The sequence below is a fragment of the Austrofundulus limnaeus genome, unplaced genomic scaffold (assembly GCF_001266775.1).
Source record: "Austrofundulus limnaeus strain Quisiro unplaced genomic scaffold, Austrofundulus_limnaeus-1.0 Scaffold41, whole genome shotgun sequence".
NCBI lineage: Eukaryota > Metazoa > Chordata > Actinopteri > Cyprinodontiformes > Rivulidae > Austrofundulus > Austrofundulus limnaeus.
In genome coordinates, this window is record NW_013952443.1 from 960051 (window position 1) to 967648 (window position 7598).

The window sequence follows — 7598 nt, forward strand, 5'->3', positions numbered from 1 at the left end:
GAAAACACAAAGACCTGTTGGTCTTGTCGCTGCATGTTTCCCTGTCATTAATTTACAGCGAGTAACCAGTTTAGTGGCAAACTGCTGCTGACCATCGCGCGCTCAGCCGTGATGCCTGAAAGGCAAAAAAAAAAAAAAAAAAAAAAAAAAAAAAAAAAAAAACCAGGCGAGAGATTTGCATCTGACACTTTCTGCTCCTGGATGTTCTTCAAACACCCTTGGGCGCTGAGATCTGGCGCCTGCCGTTACGGGAAGTCATGTGGATTTCACCTCATAAATGACAACCGCCCCCCCCCCCCCCCCCCCCCCCCAACCCGCCTTTAATTTGGATATTAACTCTGAGCAAACAGAGATGTGAATATACAAACAACAAACAGCTACGCAAACCTCTAAACCACTGTGCCGCACACAAATAACAAAATTTAAAAAAAGCAGGCTGACGAGTGTAGCTTTATTCAGGTGCAGAGAAATACTCTATACTGGCAGACGTATRGTGAGTGACACCTCTTTACCTTTCGACATATTCACCTTTAGATTATTTACCACCAACAGCAGAAGACAAACGGTCAATACTGGCGCTCTGCAATCTTTGTCCACTATCTGCTTCTAACACACTTGGTCAAAAAGCTCATTTTCTTCACCTGCTTCGTCTCAGACACCTGATTGGTTTAACGATTCCTATCCTAACTGCTGTTTAACTTTCCAAATCCTGCACTTGTGCAGACACACGTCTGGTTTATACATCAGGTCCACGATTTCAACACGTCGCTTTGACTCTGAGAAAACACAGGTTCTTCAGATGAAATATTACCAACATGCGACTTTAAACACATTCCAAAAAGTAGGGGGGCAAAAAAAAAAGCCTTTAAAGCGTTGAACTTGATCGCCTTCCATACATTTCTAATCCACGCTGAGCCAATCACAACAGAAATGCCCCCTCACCCACCCCCACCTGCTTGCAGCAGCAGTATTTCTCTCCACTGGACACCCTGGCGCAGAGGGCAGCACCGGTCAGAGGAGGGACACCACACGCCAGATTGGACCCGAAGAGATTAGAGAGGAATTTATTTCCTAAGGTGATTGGCGCACGGCGGGGGTGCGGGTGTGATAAGGGCGAGCAAATCTCTCTTGAGACGGTGCCATGTTCTGCAGTTCAGCAGYGGAAACTTTCTTTCACTTCCAAACAAAAAGAGACCGCGAGGAGGCGCTTTTTGAAATTTGCTTTGGACAAAAACATAAATAAATAAAAATAAAATAAAAAGCTTCAGTGTCACATTTAAAAAATAATAATAATTACCATAAATGATAAAATAAAAAAGCATAAAAATGTTTTATCCTGCGCTACATCGAATGGTGTTGCTTGAAAGCAGGGGTAGACATAAAACCTGGTTGTCCGCAAAACATTTTGGTTGTCCAAAAGAATCTCAAGAAAAATGTAATTTAACAAGTATATTGTTCTGTAGACAAAGTTTATTATATATAATTGTTCTCAGTTAGCCAGGTTGACAGGTTGCATGAATAAAATTTCCTCATTTTCTTCTTTGAAATAGAGTATTTAAGGCTCAAGGAGTAAAGCAGCAAAAATGTTGCTAATAAAATCWAGAGGTTACCTAATATTCATAAACTTCTTTCTGCTCATTGGTCAAACATTTTCACTTMAATAGGAGTATACTGTGTAAGTGACCTTATTAAAAGTTACACTTTAGTGTTCTGTTCAGCTTTACCAAGTTTTTTCTCCCTTTCACTTTTACAAATGATGGACACCCACAGCAGAGGACTTTAATCAAAGTCTTTTTTTCTTGGTTGTCCACCGAACAACCAGGAGACAGGATATTGTTGTCCGAAATGAAAATAGGTTGTCTCGGACAACCTAAACAATGGTTATGTCTACCCCTGGAAAGAGTTCAGTTGTCCAGACACATTGATATGGAATTCTTGAAATGGGGGTATGCAGTCAATGTAAACAAAGCCCTTGGCTGAATCTGTCAAAAAACAAGTGGACGCTTGAGTTATGGGACTGACCTACATAAGGCTGGCTGCAGTCTGTGTCAGTAAACAAATATGGTGAGGAGAAAACGTTTACGTGGAAATAGAATAGAATAGAATAGAATAGAATAGAATAGAATAGAATAGAATAGAATAGGCCTTTATTGTCCCACTGAGGGGAAACTCAGGTGTCACAGCAGCATCAGAGGTTCACACACTAGTTTACAAACCAGAAAAATGCCCAAAAAACAAATTACCACTAACTAGCAATGATACTACTACTACTAATAAAAACAGAAAATATAATATAAAAGATTGTGCAAGAATTAAAAAAATACATGTTTTGTTTTAGAGACTGTTACCTATCACAATTTGACATTAGAAATTAGAATTTACCTGTTTTCGGTGCAAAACTATCGCAACGTCAAAATACAGTAAATCTTACTTAAATTAATCTACATGATGCTGCACCTTTAAAGGAACTTTTCATAACTGTGTCACTGTCAGAAGAATGTGCTTAATAAAGAATACTAGGCTAATTCAAAGCCTATATTTCTTTTTTTTTCTCAAATATGCTAATGTCAGATGGAAAAGCCCGTGGCACCACGTTTAACACGGACCCCGAGCAGCTCCACTGAAAGCAGCTGTTGTAATTGCTTTCAGAGCACACATGTTGAAGGTCATTAAGACAAAGAACTACTCTCGGCTTTAAAACAAAACCTGCTTCCTGTGTCCCTGCACTCCCCCCACCCCTGAGTCCTGGTGAGAAACTTTAACACCAACCACAAGGCCAAATGCCAGGCAGTTCTGGCGGTGGCTGTGAGGTTTATCAGCTTTGCGTAACCGGGAAAATTTCCTCACAAAATACACTACAAGGACCCCTTGAACTCCTTCTGGGATGAGAAGTCTGCTGACCCACTTCATGTCGGCTGACGTCACGCAGAGGAAGACTTCCCACCGCAATGTTGTGGTACTGAAGGCGGCTTGTGTCCATCACTCCAGTAACTCGTTAAGATGCATTTTATGCACATATTCCATTGTTGTGTTACATTTTCACTGTATAATTTAAATAATTTCATCTACTTTGGTACAATTCTCCTAAACCAATCACTACGTACTGTATTTCTTTGGTCATCTATAGATATTAAATTCCATGGTGTGAAATTTCAAAGGCAAAACGCAGCACTAACACAGAGGTATATATAAAAAAAACAAGACAAGAAATTCCTGGAAGACAATTTAAAGCCTAAAATACAACTGTTTATGAAGTCTTGACCACAAATGTAACGTTAATAATGAGATAAAAATCAATGAAACCAGCTAAAAAAAATAAAGCTATGAGGAACTAAAACAGCCACTTAATGTCTGACAAATCAGCTCTGGTTTCAGTCTAATCTTTGGACCCACTCTTCCTCATCCTTATTAACCAATTTGTCACAATATTCTAACTATCTTTAACAAACTTTAAATTTATTCATAAAGACAACCATCAGGTTTCTGCTGTGACCCCCCTTTGTGACACATATGAACAGGGCAAACTTTAAGTTGTAGCCGCAGTCACATGAAATGACTTTTCATGCAAATTTAATGGCTCTTTGTACTATACATTATGCCTGGTAAAATGTTGCGTTCAATGTGTGTCGGACGCGCCACGACCGTCAGCAAAGTGTTTAAAATGAATTAACGATAGTTCTAATATTTTTGTTAGTAAACCTTTAAAAGCAAGCTACGCTGGTTTTAGTGTTGTTTGTCTGTTGCGAAAGCGCTGTTTGGTAGGTAATCCTCTCGTATTGTTATGATTTTATGCCATTTTTTTTGCAGGAAAACGAAAAAAAACTTATAGTGTCACACTTCGAACGTCAGTCGTTTGTACGGTGTTACGTACAGAAGTTGACGTTAAAGCTACGTGAATCGTGCTAGCTTAGACTCAGTGTTTTTTAACTTTACACATTTGTAAATATGCACATTTTATCATGTTTAAACACAAAAAATAGTGCCATTCCACTCCGCGTAGGTTAACGTATAGGACATGGGGTGACTCGCGGCAGCAGTTGAGTCCATCCGCTACCTATGCGGTTATCGATCTGCCATTTGATAACGTAGTATCGATCTGACCAATAAATAAATAAAATTAAATTAAAAGAGAACTAACTTCGCCATTTTAGTTTACAACTCTAACAACAAGGAGGAAAAACTGGAGGAGCAGTATTTATAAATGCAAATGGTTTTAAAGTCAACAAAGAATCATACATATARCAAAAATAAATATAATAAAAAAGTCTTACCACATGATGGGCTTCAATTCGATTTTCACACAGTTTGGAGCAGGAAGACCCATTCCTGTTTTCCTCCGTCTTTTTTGGATCCAGGGTCTCCCCCTCAAGATCAGAGGGGACACAAACACACCAAATTAAAAAAAAAAAAAGGCACCAAATCGATGAAAAGGAGAGCTGGCTCGTGTTGTCTTATCAGCTAAAAATGAAGTGGTTTCATGTGACTGGCTGCATGATAAATCCACGCATTCGGTGAATTGTGTGTTTTCAGAGTTTGACTGTCGCTCGGAGGCAGACACACAGACCGTGAGAGGCGTGGAGACACTCTCCAGCCTTCTGCACAGTCACATCATTGGTTGACAAACAGCAATCAGATGCAAATTCCTAACCTCTGATTCAGCAGGGGCCGTACCCCCCTCTCACCTCCCCACCCCCTGCAGCGGAGCATGTCGGTAAGTGTAAGGGTGGGTATGAACGATAAAAAAAAGAAAAAAAAAAGAAAAAAAAGAATGGGGCTTGGACCGGTGTTCTGTCGGTCAGGCAGCCGGTACCGCGGAGTCCGTCCACATAAACACCCGACTCGAACGCACGGCAGGATTTCATACTCTGAACACCACAGAAAAAGTAGCAGCGTCACTCAAAATCAAAGATCGTCTATTTCATTTGACACTAGCGTAGTACATCAAAGATCGTGTATTTCCTCGTGAAGAAAGAATGGTGTTTACGGATAAATACTAGTTTGTTTATCTTTATACTAATGAGTGGTATTTAAAATTACAGGGTTAACTCAACTAGTTTAAATCCTAAAGATTATTTTTGGATTAGTAATGAGATAATATTAGCAAATTATAAAAAACAATACATATAATGTGTCTTTATATATATAAAAAAAACGTGAGCAAAATTGACCAAAAACCATTTGTTTATGTGCAGAAAGTGACTGAAGACAGATCAAATATAGTGAAATCCATGGAAGAGCTGTTTGATAAAAAGACATTTATGGGGTTCTAATGTGTCTGTGTGTGTTTACGTTTACATTTGTTGAGTAAAAGATGCAGATAAGTTCTTTGTTTACATCGAGTGCGTACCCACATTTCAAAATTGCATATCCATGTATCAGGAAAACTACTGGAGTGAACGCTTTCAAACTGCACTGCTTAATATAGCTCAGGATTACAAACCCAACCAGTTATTTTTACCTCAAACTAACCCGTCAAACCGTATTAGGTAAGATTTTTCAAAACAACCATTCTCTTTTGATTAATTGCTGTCCAGTTATGACACAGTTGAGGCAAAATTAGAAAAAATCAAATAAATTGGAGGCATTTAAAGCCATTTTTGTGTTTAAAATCTACACCAAGCAGACTATTTCCCAGATTCATTAGAATTTTAAATATTATTTCTCAAAACGATTCCAAAATGAATTAAAGCTGAACACATTTTGTGCCGAGAAGAGAGCTGATAAACTTTACGCTCTCCTCTATATTACTGTTTCTTACTGTAATGATTGATTTATGATTTTCATAGATAGCATCTTTAGTAAGAGCTGCACTCATTCTGTGAACCTGAGGGAGTTGAGGGAGATCTCACCATAACTCTCGCTGTCCTACTTTTAACTTTCAGGACTGCAGCGCTGAATGAATGAGTCAGACCCAAACAGATTTATTAACATTGTGTGATATCGTCACAAGTACCAACAACATGATAAATGTCTGGTTTTGATTTAAACTACCCCTCTAATCCGGCTAAATTACATAGAGCTTTTTTTGTATTCTTAAACATAATCATGAAAGAAGCTAAAAAATAACTGGTCTTTTCCATGAAATGGAAGCTGATTGTTTTTAATGACAAACGGAGACATAAAAATCCTGCAGTCTGAACATTTAATTTGAATAAAAGCAAAGATAAGAAGTCCTTCAGCAGCAGATTAAAGTTTCAGTTCTCATTTCAGTTGTTATGAAGTCTATTAAAGCACTTTTTTTGTTCCCACTAATGATTTTCTTACTGAAAAAGACAAACAAATAACTGTGTTAGGTGCTGGATTCTGCTGGCTTGCAGCTGTTGACTCCAACAGGCCGAGATATTTTAAAACAGAAAACCTATCCTCCCATCTGCCTCATCAGATGAAACGGGATCCAGGATGTGAGCGCGTTCGTCGCCCCGCTCTCTGTGACGGATGAAATTTAAGTCAGAATGAGCCTCTGCGGCGATCACAACTGCAATTTCGCACTTGATACCAAAATAATTAAAGATGACTGATGCTTTTCATCCTAAATGGGTCTCTCAGGGTGGGGTTCACCCTGAAAATAGGCACTTCTGTAGAAACAGTGATGCAGCTATTTCAATGAATCCTGACATTTAATTACTTACATAATTACATTACATACATCATATGATTTTAATAATTTGTGAGCACAAACGTGATCACCATTAAAAGCAAAATACTTTATTTACAAGCACGTTGAATTTAAATGACATGTTTTTCCTTGTAAAAGTTGATATTTGTGACTCTTTGCAATGCAAATCTGTGTTTTTCTTTTTCTATTCCGACTTGTTCTGTTATATGTTGCAGCTGAACTGGGCTTTAATGCTGACGCTCTGTTTAAAACGTTGTAAACCATTTTAAAAGGCATGGATCAGGGTGTCGACAATTAACACATCATGCAAAATGGCAATAAATAAAAAAAGGAAATAAAATTGTGCTGTTCATATCCTGTTATGTCAGCTCACGCCACACCACAATTATAAATATGTTGAGTTTTGAGCTTTGCCACGTCACTGTGTCTGCTGCAGAGTTTCTGGTATTCTTACAGTGGTTTTAGCAGGCTTCTTTTTTTTTGTTAAGTCTATTATAAAACTGCTGATTTTCACAGTTCTTTAGTGGCAAACAAATACTGTTAACTGCAAACACATTCTGCCTGTCAAATTGGTTTACACTACCTTAATTACGTGCACTTGATAAATTTTCTCCTAAGTGAGAAACAAGAAAATGTCAAAAACATCCAATATTTAAAACATCACCTCTGTTTGGGCATAATTTAAAGACCCTTTAGATCAATAAAGGTGTTTTTAGTACTTAGGCGCCCTCTAGTGGACAATGTTGGAAAAGCAGCCTTTAAAATCTGACGACTGCAATTTTCAAAAGAAATTGTGGAAAAGCTGAAAGTTTTCAGCTTGTTAAATATTTTTCAGTTATAGAACAAGACATTTTTGTGATATTTTACAGTCCAGATGGTTTTTTACAAGATTTTTCCTGGATTTTGGCTGCTTTTTATGTCACATGTCTCTACTAAGAGTCTCTACTTTGTATTTAGGAATTATATATGTACACATTTATAC

The 7598-nt window shown here is 38.0% G+C and overlaps 1 protein-coding gene across 3 annotated transcripts in view; it reads right to left on the minus strand.

Annotated features, from left to right (window-relative positions):
* arid3a (AT-rich interactive domain 3A) overlaps positions 1 to 4926 on the minus strand; it is a 55607-nt gene extending 50681 nt beyond the window's left edge. For 2 of the 3 annotated variants that reach the window (XM_014007287.1, XM_014007285.1), the window contains exon 1: positions 4272 to 4926. The gene's annotated coding sequence lies outside the window, so the exon portion shown is untranslated. The remainder of the gene's footprint in view (positions 1 to 4271) is intronic. The other variant, XM_014007286.1, reaches the window with a different exon arrangement.
* Between the last annotated feature and the right edge of the window lie 2672 nt (positions 4927 to 7598).